The sequence below is a fragment of the Eubalaena glacialis genome, chromosome 17, assembly GCF_028564815.1.
Source record: "Eubalaena glacialis isolate mEubGla1 chromosome 17, mEubGla1.1.hap2.+ XY, whole genome shotgun sequence".
NCBI lineage: Eukaryota > Metazoa > Chordata > Mammalia > Artiodactyla > Balaenidae > Eubalaena > Eubalaena glacialis.
This window is the reverse complement of record NC_083732.1, coordinates 9060543-9082916: the sequence shown is the minus strand read 5'-3', so window position 1 is coordinate 9082916 and position 22374 is coordinate 9060543. Positions and strand designations below refer to the sequence as shown.

General features: G+C 41.6%; 1 protein-coding gene across 3 annotated transcripts in view; it reads left to right on the top strand.

The window, feature by feature from the left end:
- ASPH (aspartate beta-hydroxylase) overlaps nucleotides 1-22374 on the top strand; it is a 227733-nt gene that overhangs the window by 13168 nt on the left and 192191 nt on the right. The gene's annotated exons all lie outside the window — the stretch shown is intronic.

The window sequence follows — 22374 nt, the reverse complement described above, 5'->3', positions numbered from 1 at the left end:
CTCTGTAAGGTTATGTAGAGTAGGACATTTTTAAGGTGAAATTAATGTATGTGAAGGTGCAAAGCTTATAAGCAACTTGTATTTATTTTTTCTTCTGGAGGTAGTGCAGTATTTGTGTTAATAAGTCAGTTGTTGGAATGGTCTTGTGCTCGGTGAGACATTTGAGATGATGAATAAGGATAGAATGAGACTGAGTAAGACAGAGAGCTGGTCCCCAGCTTAAGTAAGTACTGATTTGGAATAAATTACGTACATTCAAGACCTTCCCTCTCCCTGGCTCCTCAACAATGCCTTGCAGGCTCTCCGTGGTTTCTTAGTTGAAAACCGGTGTTTTCAGCCCCAGCTATTTAAATCTTCAACTTTCTGAGCTCAGGACCTACTACTTTCCATTCAGTTCCGGCATGTGGCTTCCTCCCGTTGTTCGGGGAGACCAGAGGACGTCCTGAGGAGTACTCATCGCTTCAGTGGTGGGTGGGGTTGGCCTTTGAGTTGCATGGCATTGGGGGGCAACTGATGTGAGGCTGATGAGGAGACATGGTCTAGGACCTATGGTGGCTGCAAAAACCAGTCCAGTTGAGAATCTCAGCAAGCTGTTGCTCTGATTTGGGCATGAAAGTACCCAACAACTGAAGTAGGTCTTGAATGCGTAGTTCAGTAACGCTCCTTTTCTTTCTTCAGACTGAGGAGCAAGGCCAGCGGGGTGGTGGGTGAGTGAAGATGAGCCAGCACCACAATTAGGATTTAAAATCCTGGCAGTCACAGCTCTCCTGGACCTTCGGCCCCTACCCACCTAAGAGGGAAGTCAAGGCTATGGTCGGAGTCCTGGGTCTCTCTCGAGGACCCTTAGTGGGCACCACTTTCTCAGAGATCTGAACCGTCACTTACCTTCTCCCTGAGAACTCTCCTCCACCCCCTCCCACAGCCTGGACCCCCTTCTTTAGTCTTTCTCATTAAATGAAAAACAAAACAGAAGACACAGAGATCTTGTACTCTTCCTCCTCTAACCAGCCAGATACTGCAAATGAGTAGTATGGCTCCTTGCCTTCTCTCCTTCAGGTCTTTCTGGACTCAGCAGAGACTAGTCCCAAATCCACTGGGCTCTTCTTGTTCCTTTTCTTTATCTGCTCCCTGAAGGATAGTCTTCCCGAGGATTCTTTGCTTGGCACGGTTCTAATCCCATGCCACACAATCTTCACTTAATAACAGCCGTGACAGAGGAAAAACATAGTACCTGTTACTGACTGCTAACTATGTGGCAGACACTGTGTACTTCTTTATATGTCAGCACTGAATTCTCACAGTAGTCCTCTAAATTCCCTTTCTGTAGATGAAGAAATGGAAGCTTAGATCAGTTTGCCGAAGATCATGGAGCTCGTAAAAGTCGGAGCTGGAGTCAAGATCCCAATTCTGACTCCAAAGCTACTTTAGTTGAATGTTTTAGATCCTCGGTAGTTGTTGCTTAGATTACTCATAACTGGTCCTATTTCATCCTTCTGTCATTGTCATCTTCATTAATTGGAAGTTAGATCATGTCCCTTCCTTATTGGAAAACCTTGAGTAGTTCCCCCGGGTACTCAAGGTGTAGTTCAGATTTCTTAGCACCATCTAGGAGGCACTTCATGGTCTTGCCTCTCTTACCCTCTCTAGCCATTCTCAGCCTTGCTCCCTTTATATGTATATTAATTAAGCCATATTTAATCGCTCTCTATAGTCTCCACACATGCACTTGCTGTTTCTTCCGTGACAGCACCTCACTTTCTCTTTCCCTCTGCGGCTCCTGTATGTCCTTCAAGATGCAGCTCCTCCATCAGTTCTTCTTACTCTCCCTTCATCGTCTCCCCAGAGACTGGGTTTTGCAACCGACTTCCCCCTGCCCCAGCACGAGCTTCTGTAGCGCCCTCTGCAATCAACTGTTTTAGCATCCTCATTGATTAACGGGTTCCTTCAGCAGATGAAAGCGTGACCCAATCATTGACAACAAAATATCAGACTGAACTGGACCCAAGTACTAGCGCCGCCACTCAGTTTTAACCTTTAGTACGTCAGCAAACCTGTCTAAGCATCTTTAAATAGTTCTCCATCTTTCAAATGGAGATAATAATACTCATATCATACTTACGAAGATTGGCTGCAAAGTGACACGTAGTAAGCGTTTCCTAACTACACTTATTCTATATGGGTGATACCACCACGACCAAAACAGACATTTTCTTTTGTACCGTGATGATCTGTTTTCTTTCATTCTTGCTTGATTGTAAGGGCAGCTCTGTGTTAGGAACAGACATCAGACGCAAACTCCCGTAAAGAGTTTAGGAATTGATTTCATTTTAAAAGATGTGATCATATCAAATGTGGTAGGATCAGTGGCTCAAAAAATGTCCTCAGGGCATGCGCCCTCTCAGTGTAGGTGTCTGCCATCCTGAGGCTGGCTCCTCCGGGATTCAGGATGGCAGCCGGCGGCCGTTGGGATTGCTTGCTTCCCTGTTCACGCTCAGCAGAAGAAGGGGGCTTTTTCTCTTTTGCTTAGAGCAGGGCTCCTTGGCTCAGTCCTACCTGTCTCACCATCGCTGGCTGCCGAGGGGTTGCCACAGTTGTTCTGATCAGGGGTCAGCATTGTGGTCACATGATCATGTTATTACATTTTTCTTTTTATTTCTTTTTAACTGATTTAAGAAGTGAAAACCATTCTTAGCTCCTGGTTCATACAAAAATAGGAGGTGGGTCACAGTTTACTCACCCTGGTCTAGAGTAATTGTTAGGGTTGGGAGAGTTACTCCTAATGTTTGGTGTAGGTAAACACCATGTTTTGTTTTCTTTTCATCTCCAGTGCTTAAATGATTGGGTGTAGTAGGTGCTCAGTAAATATTAGAATGAACAAATACAGGGAAAAGTCTTACTTCCCTCTCATAGATCAAAAGGGCACTGAGAGTATATAGGCTGTGTTTTTGTGTCTTCTACGCTGCCTTGAATGTAATAAGTGCTCCAAAATTATGTGTTGTGTAGGTGGATTTTTTTTTTTTTTAGGTTTATGGTGTGGGCCATAAGACAGATCACAAAGTCCTCTTGATGTTTATAAGTGTTGGAGCTAAAGAAATAAAAATTATTAAGATGTGGAGAATTGTTTAAATCGATCAAGTCCTTGCTGGTAGTTTCAACATTGTAGTACTTAGGCCAGTAGGAAGCATTCAGAGTTTGTACATTCTGATTGGGAGGAGGGTTGGACCAAAGCAGGCATTTATTTGTTCTGCATTTTGTGAAATTAGAAAAGCTCTGCTTACTTTGCAAGATTTTGATTTCTCCTCACTTTATTCTTAAATATGACTCATAGATAGAATAAAATTATTTATGTGAATACCGAAATACTGCTGTTTTTGTTCCCTTTATTTTTTGGTTTTGGCTTTTAAAATTCTTTTGTAAGAATTATCAATATTTCCTTCTTGACTTAAGATTAAAGTTTGTCAATTTTAATTAAAAAATAAAAAATATGAACAATGCTAACATTTATAAAGAAGATTGTCCCTCAAAATGCTATATATCTTTAAATTCAAGAGGATGGTTCTTCCCAAGTGATTATTTTCATCCACATTGTCCCATATACTCTTTTTTTTTTAACATCTTTATTGGAGTATAATTGCTTTACAATGGTGTGCTAGTTTCTGCTGTATAACAAAGTGAATCAGCTAGACATATACATATATCCCCATATCTCCTCCCTCTTGCATCCATATACTCTTTTACCCTAATATAGTACTTACCAAAATGAATTTTTAATTTATTTTTATTTGTTTTTCTCCTCCACTGGACTGTAAGCTAAGCGGTCTCTCTTGTTCATTGCTATAGTGCAGGGCAGGGATTTCAAGAGTATTTGTCGAATGAATGCATATTCAGGTGCATGGAGAAAACTGTGGAAGCCTTTTAAAATTTACCATCCTGTGATTTTGATTACTTTGTGTCTTAAAATCTTTACATTAGCTTATAAAGCTGAGAGAAGCTTATTCTGCTGATCCGAATTAAGATGTTGAGCAGAAATGTTCTATTTAGAACAAGACTTTTATCCAAGATGGTATTACAAATATTTAGCCACTGCTAGGGAAGGGACCCCAGTCAGGACAGCACCTGTAAAACATACCTTTGCTGTATAGCTGATTCACTTTGTTATAAAGCAGAAACTAACACACCATTGTAAAGCAATTATACTCCAATAAAGATGTAAAAAAAAAAAAAAAAAAAGCATACCTGTGCTTTCTGCCTGAACATTAGCTTCTCGGGAACTGGCATAAAGCTTTGAGACTTCAGCCTTTTTAGGTGGTCAGATTTCACTGGGTCATACTCCTAGGAACTTCGGCAGCAGCCTAGCTGGGTTATTCTGGAACACAGCCAAGAGACCAGTATTTGCAACAGTTTGCTGCAGTGCAGCCTGAGCGCAGGATGGCAAGCGGGGTGTATGGTGACTTTTGTTCCCAGTGACCTCAGCCAGAGAGGGAGGTTGTGAGTTTGGTGAAGCTGGAGCTGAGGCGGGGGTCAGGGAGGGAGGTTAAAGTAAAAATGAGTCAGTGAGAGCAGAGTTAGGGGGCACCTGAACAGAACAGGTGGTGACATTGACCATCACTTTGGTTTTGAACTGGGGCAGGATTGGGAGGAAAGGGACAGACTTGGGGTGTGAGGCGGGGCAGCCGAGTCGACGAAGCCGATGAGGTCCCAGCTGGACCTGCCCTGGCCATTCCTGTCCCTCACCCAGAACCAGACTGTGGTCCGGTTTTGTTTTCAGAATACTCCATGTATGTTATATTTGCTTTACCATCTAGATGGCCCCCAAAACATTTATATTTGCATGGTTTTTTTGTGGGAGTACCATGTAAATTGTCCAGTGAAGTTAATGAGGTTTACTATGTCCCAGGTCCTGTGCTCCGTGGGGAGGGGATACAGCAGTCAAATCTAACACCAGCCTCTGGGAAGGTCACTGTCCTATGGGCTGCAGAGCAGTAAATACTCCGATGAACGAAGTGTGCGTGGTTCAGGGAGTAGGGGAAGGAACACTAAAATGCGAACCAGCTAAGGCTTTTCAGGACTCTCAAAACTACAGCCCCAGCTAACGTCTTCTGGGCAGTTAAACTCTGTGGAATCATGGAAATTAGAAGAGGTGACAAAGACACTCGAGGGACAAATGGCCCATTTGTATTAAAGAAAGAAAAGTAGATTCAGGGCAACTCTAAACTGATGTCTCATGACAATCCTAGGCAAATTCTAGAATTAAAAATTTTAGGGTGGGAGGGAGGGAGACGCAAGAGGGAGGAGATATGGGGATATATGTATATGTCTAGCTGATTCACTTTGTTATAAAGCAGAAAGTAACACACGATTATAAAGCAATTACACTCCAATACAGATGTTTAAAAAAAAAAAAGCAAAAATTTTATTTTTCAGTGGATAGAAAAGACACTGCAGGTTTACTAAGTGTAGGTTCTCACTGTGCATTTTGATAAGCTTTCTGGACAAGTGATCAGGATACAATCTTGTAATTTTTCCTGACTTCACCAAGGTGTTCAACACCATCTCTGAGAATCCCCCTGGGCCTCGGGTGGTAAAGCATCGGTCTTGTGACAGAGTATGGATCACAGCTGACTGCAGCACTGGACCCACAGAGCGCTGATTTCATGGGTTGATGTCAGTTTTCAGGGCGTCCGGCCCAGTTCATGTCTCTTAAAGTAGCGTGTGGCACAGAGGTGAGGGCAGTTAGTCCCAGGAGGGAAAGAGACACCACGCAAGCAGCCTGGCCGGGAAGGTGGACTTTGACACATGGTTGCACACTTCTGCAAAATGAACTCCTTGCTGAGGGTAAGCTGGGACAGGCTTGAAGCAGTAGGTGTATTTTCCAGAAGGCCTAGTGTTTTGTTTTGTTGGGGTTGGGTTTTTTAATTGCTCGCGGTCTCAGAGGGTGCTGCCCGCTTGATGTGTCTGACAAGGAATCCCCTTGCACGCGAGTGTAATCGCGGCCAGGTGAGGGAGGGGAACGTCCCACCCTGTGTAGGGTGGGCTGCATCCGGACTTGTGAGGCCTGCATATTGGGGGGGGCGGGTGGAGGCGGCGGGGAGGTGGGGAGCGCCTTTCCGATGAGGCCCTGGGCTGAGGGTGTCATGTTAGCCCGGTGGCGGGAGGGGTGAGCACCCTGGGACGCTGGCCCCCATGGAGCCCTCCCCGCGCCCCCGTCAGGAGGCTGCAGAGGAGTTAGGCTCGTACTCCCAGGTGAACGGGAGGCACAGCTCAGGGCATTCGGCGGAAATGTCCAGCCAGCAGGTGAAGGTCTGTGGGCAGAACTTGCCTGGAGGAGACCGTTTCCCCTTTGGTTTGTCATAAGTTGGAGGCCAGAGGCAGAATCGGTGTTCTTTTCATTACTGCTGGGTTTAGGACTGACTCGATCCTTGATTTCTCTTATTTATTTATTTATATATTTATTTATTTATTTATTTATTTTAAAATCAGTTTAGTTTTGTTTTTATTTTTATATTTATCCAACCTTTTGTTTTGAAACTTTCAAACCTATTTAACAGCAAAAAGATTTGTACATTGAAAGGCTCATGTACTCTTCACCTGTATTTACCAACTGCTGGCAATTGGTCACGTTTGCTCTCTTTGTGTATCTTCCTTCCTTCCTTCCTTCCTTCCTTCCTTCCATCCCTCCCTCCCTTCCTTCCTTCCTTCCTTCCTTCCTCCCTCCCTCCCTCCCTCCCTCTCTCCCTCCCTCCCTTCCTTCCTACCTTCCTACCTTCCGTCCTTTCCTTCCTTCCTTCCTAACTTCCTTCCTTCCTCCCTCCCTCCCTTCCTTCCTTCCTTCGTTCCTTCCTTCCTTCCTTCCTCTCTGTCTCTCTCTGTCTCTTTGGGACCTCTTTGAAGGTAACCTGTTAGTCATCATGACATTCTAACCGACTTAACTACTACTTCCTTCCCCATGCATCTCCTAAGGACACAGTAGGGTTCTCAAACCTAAGGAATGTAACACGGATACAGTATTATCTAACTGCACTCCCTGTTGAGATTCCTCTAAGAGTCTCCAGAAGCATCCCTAAAACTTGAAGTTTTGAAATTTTAAACTTTTTTACTTATCCAGAATCCAATCATGAATTAACCTGGGAGATTTTAACGTTTCAGATTTTTAACCCTTACCCTCTGGAGTATCTGATTCTTTAGGACTAGAATGGGCCTGGAAATCTGGATTTTACCAACTTTTTAGTGGGAAAAAATTCAAACCTTCAAGACAGTTATGAGAAAATTCGTTTAGATTCACCAGTTGTTTTGATGCCTTTGCCTTTTCTGTTGGTCTCTCTAGACACACACATACCATTTTATTTATTTATTCATTTTACTGCTGAACCACTTAATTAAATCATGATACTCTACCCCTGAATTCTTCAGCACATTTTTCCTAAGAACAAGGATATGCTGCTACATAACCACAATGTAATTATCACACTCAGAAAGTTTAACACTACTCACAGCACTGTTAACTAAAGTCCGTAGTCAAATCTTCCTAATTTACTTCAATGGTACCCTTTAAACAGCCACCTCCACCTTTGAATTGTTGGTCTCTCTTTTATTTAAAGTTTTTTTTTTATTATTAAAATAGATTTTCTCCCACAAAGTCTCATGAGTAAACCAGATGCCTTTCCTCTAAAATATGTTGCTTTTTGTGATATTCTGTAGCTCTTACGAAGTATGGATAAGGTGAAAATCACAGTAAAGAGACACTTCTTGATTTCTTCCTTTACAATAGACCGGTAATTTAAACGTGCAAGTCATGAGAAGTTGGGGGAAAACATGCCGATAAAAACACAAGTACACTGGTTTTTGAAAGAAGAGGTTGAAGTCTTGGCAGGGCTGTTGGGTGGCAGAGGCATTAGATTTAGTCCATCCAGTCGAATTTGAGGGAAGCATAACTAGCTGGGAAACTTATCATGACTCATGGGAGCTAATGAAAATAGTCCTTAAAGTAATCAAAGTTATCTTGCTTTTCCTCTGTGATGTCTGCCACTAACAGACATTTAGTTGACATCCTGGACTTTGATTTCATGACTGTCCTTTTCACTGGCACAGTGTTTGAGCCAGTGACATGGCTTCTGTGAATGGTTGTGTCACAGGTCCAGTGATTGTGTAAAAGTGCTGAAGTAGACGTCACACTTCAGGATGTAAAGCATGGAAACCCTGTCAAGGTTCAACATTTTCCAATTTGGTGATATATTTAAAATATATATAAAATTAATACATTTTTATGACATTTCAAGAACAGGCAAAACTAACCTACGGTGAAAAAAAAGCAGAACAGTGGGGCTGTCCCTGCATTTGGGGTTGGTGTGGAATGTGGATGGTAAGGGCCATTAGAGAACTTAGGGGTGGCCTTAGTGTTCTGTGTCTTGATAGGGATTTGGGTTACACAGTATATAGTTTTGTTTTGTTTTTTTTCAGATGGTAAAGGCCTTTATTTATTTACTTATTTTTAAATTTATTTATTTATTTATTTTTGGCTGTGTTGGGTCTTCGTTTTTCTATGCGAGGGCTTCCTCTAGTTGCGGCGAGCAGGGGCCACTCTTCATCGCGGTGCGCGGGCCTCTCACTGTCGCGGCCTCTCTTGTTGCGGAGCACAAACTCCAGACGCGCAGGCTCAGTAGTTGTGGCTCACGGGCCTAGTTGCCCCGCGGCATGTGGGATCTTCCCAGACCAGGGCTCGAACCCGTGTCCCCTGCATTGGCAGGCAGACTCTAAACCACTGCGCCACCAGGGAAGCCCCACAGTATATAGTTTTGTGGAAGCTTAGGGAACGTACACTTAAAATTAGGGCATTTCATTTTATGTAAATTGTATGTAAAAATGATAAATATTGGACTGTGGTTTATGATATAGAAGCTAAATTACTTAGGGGAAGTGTGTTAATGTCTATAATTTATTTTGAAATGTATTAGACATATAAAATGGATTAGCGGATGGATACGGAGGGATGAATAGACATGCCACAAGCCAGATAACAAAATGTTAATTGTAGCATGTAGTGATGCATACACGGATATCCTACGTAAAATTCTTTCACCTTTGTTGTGTGTTGGAAATTTTTGTTATAAAATATTTTGAAAATATTCATGTATTGTTTTTTGAATCCTATGAAATAGCCATTTTTGTGGGCTCCATATGGTCAAATACTGGCAGTTTTTTATGGGTCCGCCCACCTTTTGTGGCTGCTTTATTTAGCAGGCTTTGTCTGGCAGGGTATCAGCATGAAGCTTCATTTTCCTCCAGTCATTGTGGTTAGTCGGACTAGATTGATCTCTGGGTAGCAGAGGCTCTTGACCATCTCTGGGACAGATTCCTTAATGCCCTAGTCACTCTCCATTTCTAAAAGTCTGTCTGCTTTAAGTAAGATCTCGTTTTCAATGCAGAATTTCTTGTCTCCCGTTGGCAGGAAGGCAGGAGGGCCTGCAGTGGGGAAGTGGTATTTGCGTTCTCACCACGTGGTCTGCTTTGGGGCAGTGCCCTTCTTGCCTCTTCCAGGCTCTAGCTTGTCAGGAGCGCTAGGGAAGGGAGACGGAGAAAGGGAAAGGCCTCTGTCCCCTCACTGGTCCCTGTCGGAGTCTCCTGCTAGTTGGTAAGATCACCTGGCCCCAATTGCCCACAAGTGACAGGCACCGAACCGCTTCCTCTGTGAGTTCTTTGGAAGGCCTGGTGGGACCTTCCCAGAGTATACGATGTCTTCCAGCCCTCCTGGGCATCCACTCCTGGCAGAGCACCTCGCCCTCTCTTGCTCTTGGAAGTCACATGCCTGGCAGTCAATGCTTTTGGGCGAGATGCTGGCGAGATGGTACAAACCCCTGTTCTCCCTTGCTGCCCTCTTCGGGCCAGGGGAAGCTCACACCTTGCTGGGGGTGCAGACTTCTTGGTAGCCGCTGCCTTTCCTCTGCAGCCGTTCCTCCCTGGTTTTCCCGGCTCCTGCTCAGCTCTGCTGAGGGTGGGCCAGTCCCCAGGGCTGCCATCACTTCAGACCAGCTGGCCACAAATTTGAAGGTCCTCACAACCACCCTCAGGCTTGATAATTCCTGGGAATGACTCAGAATTCAGGAAAGTGCTCTATTCATCACTGCAGTTGCATTACAGTGAAAGGATACAAATTAGAACTAGCCAAAGGACGAGACTCAGGACAAAGTAGGAAGGTTCCGAACACAAAGCTCCCATCGTCCTCAGGGACATAAGTATTGCCTAATATGCACGGAGTACTGCCAACTAGGGGAGCTCATCCGAGCCTTTGGTACCCAGAGGTATTTACTGGGGCTCCATCACATGCTGCGAGCATGGCTGCCGTTAAGTGATACAGCCACACAGCCTGTCCCAAAGCTTCATCGTAAATCACATTGTTAGACTGTCCGGTGACCACAGCCTCCAAGCAAACAAATCACTCCTGTCAGGCAGGACATGCCAGGGACCTCCAAGCAGGCAAGGGCAAAAGCCAGAGCTCTCTTTGGCTGAAGTTTAATTCTTCACTATGCAATTCACAATTGCAGCTATTCTTGCTTTTTATTATTTTTTAAATCAGGTTCATTATTATTAATTTATTTAGTAAAGCGTTGTTGGCTGTCCCCAAAAATGTAGTGTGATGCATAATTGCATCAGCTTTGTGCCCTATAATTTTTTAAGACCCATATGTTTTGTAATTTACACGTGAATTTTCCCTATATTTTATGCTACTGCTTTTATTTACTCCCTGTCTTCCCGCCCTATTTGCATCTATAGGGCACTTTGTTGTAAACGCTGAATTCTTTTGCCCTAGAAAGTGGGGACTCGTGGGGAAGGATGGGGACTGGTGGGGAACCCATCTTTTGCTGTCTAGATGGGTTAAGGTGGAAGTGGGACGCAGCAGCAAATTGGTGGTGGTCACACGTGATGGCTTTGTGACCTAGTCTCATTGCCTTGGAATTAGAGCTAAAAGGGTAGGCTAGGCTTTTCTGTTGTTTTTAGTTTTGAAAAAAAGAACTTTTGTTGTTGTTGTTGTTTTTTAACAACTTTTCACCTCACCACCTCAGTTTCTGAATGGACACCACAACTTACTTTTTTGTTTTTTAAAATACATTTTTCCACTCCGGGTTCAGCAGGAGACTGTCTGAATTTCAATACCATGCTAATAGCCATCCACACAGATCAATGATTGACTAGGTTGAGGGTGTTTTTTCCTGTGAGACTAAGTCTTCTTTCTTTATTAAATTCTCTGTAGAAAGAATAACGGAGTTTAAAGAACTATCTCATTAGGCCTGGCATGAGCTTTTGGAATTAACTCCCATTTCTATTATGTTTTTAGCTTCTTACTGGTGGAGTTTTGGCCCATCACAGATTCATAAGGTGGGGTTGATGGACCCATGTTCCAATTCAGGTGTTCCCTTCTGCAGCGAATCAGAGGTGATACAGACAGAGGCACAAGCTAGGGCAGTGGTTCCCCAGCTTGGGGTTCCAAAGAATAATAACGATTCCAAAAAATATCTGGAGGCTGATTTAGATAGCTGTTGCTAATGTTTCTCTTTCCCTTATTTATCCTGATACGAATGGAAATGGCTTTCTCAATTTTATTTTACTAAATTCTAAAACCCACGGCAGCCCCTTGTCACTCCTCCAGCCACTCATGCCTTTTCCACACAGGACCGTTCAGGAGAGGTGTTAGGAGCGTCAGGTGTCTGACTGTTGGACCTGATGAATGGGCTACAACATCTCCTTCGTGCTCAGGCCTTCTTGTGTTCAAGCTGGGTTTCATTCACCCAAGATTGATCAGTGAGGAATTTATCTGACACAGAGCAATGAAGACTTGGTCATGGACCGATTTGGGTTCATCACCAGTATTTGGGAACCACGGGGCTTCTTTTTTGAAATATCTCATTCTTAATGATTTATAGGTCTTTTCCTCTTATGAATGAATTTTAGGATCATTAAATTCCTGGAGATGAGGAAACCTGAAGTGACCTGGCATTTGTTGGACCATTTTTTGTGTCCCTTTGCTCCCTTATTTCTGAAGTGTAGGCAGGAAGAGGTTTGATTACTCATATAATATCAAGGACTTGAGAAAGAATTTACCCACTTATTTAACAGATAGGTGCAGGGCAAATGTACATTAATGAACAAGGCAGGTTCAGTCCCTGGCTTCATGAAACTTGCATTCTGGAGTTAGAAAGAATTTAAGAAATTAATTATTGTAGTTGTCTAATTACCAATGAAAGAACACTATGAAGAAGTACATTCTACAATGAGAGTATATTAGAAAATGTTTCCATTTAAGCCAAGTGGGAGGAGATAGCTAGGCCGGGACCGCAGTGCTGCCATCCCAGGAAGAGGGAATGGCGTGTGCAGAGAGCCTGAGACTGGAAAGAGCATGGTGAGTTTTTTGTGCCTGGAGTATGGACAGCTTGGGGAAAGGACACGAAACTAAAGCCGGAGTGCTAGACTGGGGCCATGTTGAGTAGGGTCTTAAAGGCCACATTGTAGATTTTAATATTATCCTAAGAATACTGTAAAGCCATTGAGGGATTTTTAACAGGGTAGTGATACAATCAGATTTAAAAAATTATTCTGGCTGCTGTGTGGGGCACTAAAGGTTATGTTAAGGTATTGTAGTCGTCTAGGAAATGATGCTAACTTGGATTTAGATGATTGTAGGAAAGAGGCAGAAATATGGGTCATTTGAGACAGTTTCCCACTTTTTCATGGCATGGCGCATACAAAAGAAATTTTTAAAAATATCATGCTAGAATACATATAGGCAAGGATGACCCAAGTACTGAGGAGAATTCAAATCTTGGCATAGCTGTAATCCATTGGCCTGATGTAGAAACTCTGATTTGGGAGGTGGGTGTTTGGGAAACAGGAGAGAATAAAGTCTAGGATGAATCCCAGGGTTTTGGTTTAAGCCGCTGGCTTGATGGAAGTGCTTATGAGATTTAGAACACTGGAGAGGAGGTGGGAAAGATGATGGGTCCAGTCGTGTATAAGCTGAGTTTGGGGTGTCCTTAAGTCACTCACATGGGATATTGAGTAGACAGGTATGTGAGCTTGAAGGAGAGAAAAAAATTAAGCTATCTAGAAGGTGGTAACTAAAATAAACTAGGGAAAGGCCATAGGACCAAGGCTTCTGGAATTTCCATGTTTAAAAGTCAACTAGAGGAGGGTGAGCTAGCAAAGGAGATTGGGACTTAGAATTCCACAGAGGTTGAAGATGATTCTAGAGTAAGGAAAGTCAAGGGAAGAGAATGTTTAAGAAGGAGGGAGAATTCTTCTGAGAGGACAAGTTAGATGAGGACTGAAAATTTTCGATTCGGTTTAGTGAGATGGATGTCATTGGTGTGACATTGGCGCCGCTACACTGGAGGCCCGTGCAGAAGCCAGATTGCAGCCTCCGGGTTGTAAGGAGTGAATAGGGGGTTGGAGAGTGAAAGCAGTGACATGATGGCCCTGCTGAGAATTTCACCTGTGACGGGGAGGTGGAAGAGAAGGGGCTAGCTGTGGGGTTGAGGGAAGATGCAGTAAAGGCAGAGAGCTGGTGGAATAGGAGAGGGAAAAGATAGAGTATAAGGTGGCTGAGGAGGGAAGGGGCACGGAGGACTTAGGAGGGAAGCAGAGAATGAATGCAGGTGAATTTCGGCTTGTAATGGTTGGTAGAGCATAACCATTGGCAGACAGCTCCCGGCTGATGGCTCTGTCTTCTCTGTGACGTAAGAGCTATGGCATTTTTTTTTTTTTTTTGAGTTTGCAAAGATAGACTACTTTAGAGGCAGATAAGTTTGACATAGTCATTGTGGAATAGCTGTGTTTGTCTGGGGAGCCAATGATGGCAGATTGATACAGTGAAAGGATAGAGCAGCAGGGAGCTTAGTGAGTCTGGGAGTGATTGAAATAACAAACTATGGACTCTTAAGGTGGATTTGGAAAGATGTGAAGGCAGGAGGGGAATGAAGAGGGGTGAGAAAAAAGGAGAAGCAAGAGACCTACAGGACCTAAGAAGAAATCGTTGAGTAAACAAGCTGGAACAACGGGAAAGTCGTGATCAGAGTGGTTGCTTACGTATTCAATAGAACCTAAACCTTTGCCTGTAGAGGTAGTGTTCCTTCTACCTGGGAACAGCTGAGCTGCTGTGTTTAAGGAGATTTTACCCAATGTCTGCTGAGTTGTCTTTTGTTACTTCTGTAATACTGGCTGTTTAATATTGGGTTTAGAATGGTAAAACATGCTCATGTTTGCTTTGGAGACTATATATAGATGAAAGGTTTTTAGTTTTTGTTTTAAAGAACTATATTTTTGCTGTCTCACGATATCCTGCAGTCCTTATGATGCACCCAAACAAGCAGAGCTTTCTTAGCAGGATCTGTTAGGATGGTTGTGCTAGGAGAGCTGCAGAGATATTTCAGCAAGAACGAAGATGTGATTAGGAAGGTGAGTTAGGTTGGGTTTGTGGTAAGGTCCATGGTGAGAATGTAAGGACTAGTGTGGATATAGAATGGAAGGGCAGAAGGTCACTGGATGGATGAAGAAATGAAGGAAAGAGAACCTGACATGTTGGCCACACAGCTGGACATGAAATCCCATGGTTATGGCTGGAATTGAGGTGAAGAAGGTTTCACTGAGGGGAGAGGTTACTACTGCACACGGGTGATGACAGTGATGGGGCAGGTGGAGGGTAGTATAATTGGACAGCATGGACCTTGGGGGAACAGGGTTCTGTTGTTTTTTTCTTTTTTAGGTGGTAAGGAATGTTGGTCTGGAACTTGGTAAAAGCAAGAGCTCCTTTCCCCTGCTCCAGACCCTGAGAATTAGGGATGGCTAGTGCAGGCAGTAGTGCAGTGATTCTCTTTCTGTGTGATCCCTAGACCAGCAGCATCAGATTACCTGGGAGCTTATTGGAAATACACATTCTCTGGCCCCTCTGCAGACCTACAGAATCAAAAACTCTGCGGTGGGCTCAGCGTCTGTTTTGACCAGTCCTCCAGGTGACTCTAAAGTTTGAGCAGCACTTTTGATTGGGTGATTGGGTGATTGGGTGAGCGGAGGGAGTCGTCACTGTCACCCCATGAGAACTCTGATGGGTTTTCACCTGGTCGGTTTTGGAGGCAGGGAGAGCACTGGACTCCGTGGACATAGATCTTGACTCTTGTGGTCTCCAGTGGTGTCAGGTTGAGAGTAGTAGTCTCAGAGCACATTGCAGAAGTTTGGTCTTTGCTTGGACCTAGGAGTTTGCTATTAGTCTCAGCATCTACTACAAGGAATAGTTAATACTACTGTAGTTCTCTTTGCTAGGGTTTTAAAAACATGATTGCAATATGCAAATTTTATTTATTTAAAAGCTTTTATAAACATTTCCCATCATAAAAATGAATTGTTATTATAAGAAATAGTTACTTGCAAGTCAGGATTTCTTTTTCCTTAAGCACTGGGATGGATTAAATGTTATTTCAGAGAGATTCATTCATCCTAATCGCCCTATCCAGAATAACAGGTATGCCATTATTGCAAAATTGAGGAGGGAAGAGATTTGATTGAAATAACTGTAAAATTGTTGCAAAAAACAAAGGAGAAGGTTAACTCGAGGATGTGTGAATATGTGTGATAAAGATTTGTGGAGGAGGAATAATTGGAGCTGCGTGGAAGGAGCCTCAGTGGTGAGGCATACCCATACTTAGTAGCTGTGATTCTTGTCTCAGTTCAGCGTTTGGCCCCAGACCCGGAATTTAGGGTGCAGCTGGCCTTGTACAGGCCCATAAAGGGAAAGAGGAAACCCTAGCAGCCCCTGCAGTCTTGGTGGCAGGCTAGGATCATGAAAAGAGCTGTGAATTAGAGATGAGACTTATGCACGAGTCCAGATGGATTCAATCAAAATGTGTTGCATGCATGACTTCAACAAATATTTGCACACCTCGTTTGTGCCAAGACACTTTTTATAGGCAAGGAAATCGAGGCCCAGAAGTTTGATGACTTCCCTCAAATCAAAGGTAATGAAGCAGCTGGAATTGAATCCAGGTCTCTTAAGTCTGAAACAGGCTACCCGCCACGTAAGTGTGGTGGCTTGGTTTCCAGTGCTCCCAAGACGGGCCTCTTGTCACTTTCCCTCTCCCTCTGAAAACAACAAAAGAAGCTTCTGAAATATTTGTCTAGTAAATCTGTGTGCTGGTTGGTCATCTATCTTAAACCCCTGTCAACAGATGATTCACTATTCAACATTTTAGCAGGCACCGACTTCAGTGGGACAGATCCTTGAGGAAAGGAATGGCTCTTGGTCAGAACACCTAAGACCCTGGTCAGGTTTGATTAGTTGTCCCAGCTGCCCTGTTCACTCTGTCCCAGCTCTGAGCCATCACATATTGGTATCTTAGGTTGCTGACTCCTTTTCAGAACATTTAACTCTTTCATTTGCATGTGAAGCATTGTTTGACTGAAAAAATTAAGACTCATAAAGAACTTTGAAAGGTTGCTGCCTCACTCTGGATACAATTTGTGCTAGATTAGTTTAGTGTAACTGATCAGAGCTCTGATGAATTCTGTGAGCTACCAATCTTAAATCAGTGAAGAAATTGGGCTGGTTTTATTTCCCCAAAGAGAATATTTGGAGAGGGGACTGGAGGGAAGTTGAAGAAAATCAGAATGCGGTTGTGCAATGGCTTTCCAGTTCCCTGAGATAGTGTTTCCTAGATGATACTCTTACTGATGAAGAGTTCCTCCTTTCCCTGTCTCCTCACTCCATGCTTCCTTCCCAGCTCTCTCTCTCTCCTTCTCTAGGGAAACATTTTTTTTTGGGGGGGGGGCCGTGCCACTGGGCTTGCAGGATCTTAGTTCCCTGACCAGGGATCAAACCCGGGCCACCGCAGTGAAAGCACCAAGTCCTAACCACGGAATTCCCTAGGGAAAAAGTTTTTGATTGTTGCTTCAGTTTTGCTGTTGAGGGAATTAGTCTTGGGATGGTAATGCCTGTGAATCAGAATTCTAGAGCATTAATCCATTTCTTACCATTTAGGGTTCTGTTTCATTCAAACAAACTATGTAATGGACTTTTCATATAGGCATTTGATTAGATTCCGAAGGGTCAATTCAAGCTGTTGCAGGGCCTGGGGCCCACATTTTATAGCAAGACTTGTTTCAGTTTTGAATGATTTGGTACTTGTGTTAAAACCATTCAAGACTGATTCCAAAAACACCCAAACTGGCAGCGCATTTGTTCCATTTTTTTTTCAGCATGCCTGATATTTTTTAGGGTTTGGAATTGGGGGATAGGACCAACCCAGAAAGGAATCCCAGCAGTGGGAGAAAGGCTGTCGGACTGTTAGCAGAGAGAGTATTTCAGCCTGAGTGATTAGCAGTATTTGGCCATGAGGAAGAGGCCTCTAAAAATAACTGGTGAGCAGAGTTTGCAGTCAGGTCCAATTTCAGTTCTAGAGGCCTTGCCCAAGGAGCCCTTGGCCAGTCCACAGCTCTAGTAACGAAGGGCCTGTGGTGTGCCTGATACCTGCTCATAGGGCTTTGGTTTTTTTTCTTTCACATATATTATTAATGGATTGAAGAAATCAAAATGGCAGAAGGTAAAGGTATATTTTTATTGTTTGGGTTAAAAGTGACTTGGGATCTAGCCGACAATTTTTAGCTTGGTTTTCAATTGTGCGCTGTTCAAATATTTTTGGCTAAGTGCTTTGACTGCATCTTCTACGTTTTCTATTTTGAACTTCTGGAGACCTCGATGTTTCAAAATAGTTTAATTTTTCATGGACTAATCTGTCTGTAATATGAATATTAAGTTTTAGTGTCTAAACTTAGAATATCTTTTATTGTATCGTACTACCAGAGACCACATTTTACAAACTTCAGAAAAATGAACATGTGGTCTGTCTTGGTCTTAGACGTTAATTACAGTGAACTTAAAGAATTGTGTGCATTCAGATCTCATGTAAAGTTAAAGGAAATTTAAGGGCTTTATAAGTCCCTTCTTGTATTAATGAGCACACTTAGTTGGCTCAAGCAGAGACTTACCATATGTGGAAATGGACCTAATTTTTGTGAAGCAGGCAATAAATGCAAAGAAAAGACATTGAGATTTTATTTTGTTTTTCAAATCAAATCATTAACCTTCAAGTGTTCTTTAATGATGTGTTGATTTACATTTTTGTATGTGTTTGTTTTTGCTTTTCTTTGTAAGTTAAGATTGTCTTTTCATTTAATTGAAGGCAAGCTATATTGGCTCATTATATTGAAAATGTATTTAAGAAAAATAAAATAGACATATTAAAGACTGCTTCCAACTCAGCTGCCCGAGCAGCCGCTGGAAGGATTCTATTATTAGTAAAGAGAATATGGGTATCTCTGCTTTGAACACTGTTTTAAATAAATGGTTAGAATGGCTTACTTGACTTTTCTGATAAAGTGGCTCATGGAGCCGTGAAGAAGAATATGAGATATCTATCGGACTTTTAGTTCTTTTAGAAGGCGTTTCTCCTCTTCTGCATGGATTGCTTAACGGACATAGTGAGGCAAAGTCAGCTGTTACTTCTGACCCACTTTTAACAGTTCATGGCTCCTAAAGGGTGACACTTTGTAATGTAGAAAAATAATCAGTTTGATGAATTGCTTTTATGGTTTTCTAAAACTTTAAATGAGTAGAATTTGTGTATATATATGAAATCACCAGCATAATGCTTACCAAATCTCATAAATGGTTATTTGTAATTCACTTAGTTGTACTTCCAGTTAAGTAACTGACTAGTGCTCAGGTGCTGGGGGTGCATCTTCTATTTTCCCTTTTCTAACCAAATAAATAAAATTTCCGATTGTCCCTAGCCCAGTCTTCATTTTGGGGAGACTCATTCCATTGATCACCATGGTAATTTTCTGTGTTTGGTAGTATGTGAAAGCATTTTCTGATTTGATGGGTCAACGTGGAAAAAAAATGAATCACATAGTTCTTGCCATATCCTTAACCCTCATTAAAAAAAATCTTTGTGATTAATCCCTGGGACTATAGGTTGACTATGGAGCCAGAAATGAAATGAAAATTCTTAGGTTTATTCTGATTTTAGAAAAGAGGGACAACTACTAGATGTTCTTCCAGAATATGTTTGGAACACAGTACTGGTTTCAGGTGTGCTTGGGGAGTTTTAAACTCTCTCGAAGGGTTTATCTTACTCTGCTTTTTTCAGTTTAGTTGGACAGAAACTGATGTGCCCTATGGGACTAGGTACACTGTATTTACAAAGTGACATATCAAGAGTGTGCTATTTAGTGTCAATTAAAAAGTTTCCCCTAGAAAAGATGTCTCAAGAAAGATTCCTTTCTTTAATTTACTGTTTTGTTCCTTTATGGAATTGGTAAATATTAACAGTAAAAAGATTAATACTACTGGAGTAACACCTCATTTATTTGACATTATAAAGGGATGGATAAAATAATGCTAATTATTTCATGTTCTAGCTAAATAACATTTACTCTTTTTTTTTTAACATTTACCTTTTAAGCGATAAATCCATTTAATAAAAAAATATTTTGAATGAAAATCTTTCCAAAATCTATTGTACGTTTCTTGCATTCTTAAGCAGTTTTAAAACAATAGTTTAATGACAGAATTAATATGATATCATTATTACCTTGTACTAAAGATTATTTTAATAGTTAAGGACTATAAGTTTAATAGTTAAGGACTAGTCAGGGTTGCCAGTGAGCATCAATCATAAATGGCCTCCTGCCACTCTTCAGGTTCTTGTGTCTACTCGTGCTGTATTCAAACATTTTATAGGCCTGCCCTCCATCAGCACTTGTTGCTTTAACTCCTTTGGGTGAGGCTGTCTCTAAAGTCTATTCTTTAGTTTTGTGCAGTGAGTTAGGAAACTTGATTGAAGTTGTTAGCATCATGTCTAAAATAAATGTGAATAGATTCTAGGTAAAGGTGTATTCTTTACTGTCTTTGGCTTTCTCTCTCTTTACCCTCCTAATCCCTTCTCTCTGTTTTGGTATATGCATTTATATAATTTTTTTTAAAACTCATTTCCACTTTTTACTTATATTTGGTGTTGCAGGTCAATAACTTAGACGAATATTACGAATTAACTTGGATAAATTATACTTTCCTTTTGAGAATCTCAGGAATTTTCCCCCTCTGTTTCTGCTTTAAGAAAGAGATAGAGGGCTTCCCTGGTGGTGCAGTGGTTGAGAATCTGCCTGCCAATGCAGGGCACACGGGTTCGAGCCCTGGTCTGGGAGGATCCTACATGCTGCAGAGCAACTGGGCCCGTGAGCCACAACTACTGAGCCTGCACGTCTGGAGCCTGTGCTCCGCAACAAGAGAGGCCGCGATAGTGAGAGGCCCGCGCACCACGATGAAGAGTGGCCCCCGCTTGCCACAACTAGAGAAAGCCCTCGCACAGAAACGAACACCCAACACAGCCAAAAATAAATAAATAAATAAATAAATAAGGGAAATTAAAAAAAAGAAAAAAAAAGAAAGATAGAAATGGAGAAAGAATTGGACTTGGAATTCAAATTATTATTTTGTTTTATTAGCTATTTCTTTATAAGCTTATTTCAAATAGCATCATCTGAGGTGTACTTTTATTGAGGTACACATTTTGAAAACTTAATTATTGAGTAAAAAATTGAGTCATGTCTGGCACATATGTGCTGAATAAATACATTAAATGAATGAATAAAATGTTGAACTATATTTGGCCTTATTATTTTCTAGTTAATCAGGAACAGTACAAGAGACTGGTATCAGTTACAAAATGTCCAAGAGGAGATAAGACAAGAACCCAGTTTTCCTGCCATTTTAGCACTTACTTTAAATAAAAAGTTTAAGTTTGAGTCTTAGATAATAAGTAGCCAAGGGAGGAACATCCTTAGTCACTATTATAGTTCCATATTTAGAAGGCATTATTCTTTTTATAGTTAGTATTCTATACAAATGGGTAATGTGCATATATTGATTTGTTGTATAGAAATAAAGGTTTTTTTAAATACAGTCTTAAAAACTGTCTTCATGTTTGTAGAAGTTCAATAAATTAAACACCCAACACTGTTACTGAATCTGTGGTGCTCCCCTTCCCACAGAAGCTATTTCTTTTCTTTTTAAAAATTATAGTGGTGCTTTATTTTATATTGTTCTTCATATAACTTCTATCCTTAAGACACATAAAATTTTGGAAATCATCATTTTCCCTCACCAGCATAGCAGAAATTTTCACCCAGTCTCCACTCCGGTGACTACGTTCAGATAATAAAACAGTGGAGCCTGTTTTAAGTGGATTTAATAAATAACATTGTGATCTGTGCCCAGCAGGTATTTTTTTAAATGTATAAGTTATGTTTTTATATAGCCAGCTTTTAGGAGACTTTTAATAGATCATGTGAGGAAAAAGAAAAAGAAAAGAAACAAATTAGATGGCCGGATGTTATTTGGTAAAGCATACTTTTGTAAATTCACCATGTGATTATTTATAAATCTGGCCCTTATTGATGGGTCTGTTAATATTTAAAGAACACTAGAAAAGGAGATTGACTTTTTCTTTAAGAAGGAATTTTGTTTTATTTAGTTCATCAATTTATATACTTAAATATAGATATACAAATAAATATGTGTATGTTTGAGCGTGTATAGCCACAAGGATAACGTACACACTCTAAGACTGATTCAGTTTTTATGACCCCTTTTGAAAAGTTGATCTAGTGGTTGGTTTAAAAAATCTGTATATCTTTTTAACAAGAAGAATTGATAGTATGTTGTTGATTTAAGCCACTGGAAAATTACTACCAGTATTCCCTAATTAGAACTGGATTTAGGAATCAGGAAGCAGGTTGTAGGTGAGAGCTAGTGAGGTATCTGAAATCATGTAATTTGGCCCATTCATATTTCATATGGAGCAAGGAATTCAGGACCATAGAAGTCAGGGCTTATTCCTGGCTCGACCCACCTTATGCTGGTGGCTTTGGGTGAACCATTTCATCTTTCTTCTGTAAAACAGAGATGATTATTCCTGTCCTTACCGCCAGTGTTGTAGTGGACACTTGGAAATATTTGGGGGTGTTTTTGTTTGTCGTAATCACTGGGAGCTACTTACCTGTGGGACCAGAGGAAAGCAGGAATGCCAGCTGCCCTGCAGTGTGAGGAACAGTCACACAGGATGAAGAATTGTCCTGTTTAAACCCAGAAACACCCTCTTGAGAAACACTGAGGGGACCCTTGTGAGAATCGCATGCACGTAGAGGAGGTAACGTGCTCCAGCAACGGAAGATAGCATCCTACTTTCCTACTTGCTTGATAAATTTTTCCTTTTCCCAAAGGGCATGTTGAGATATGACATATTCTTCTAATTTATTTATTAATATTTAATATTTATC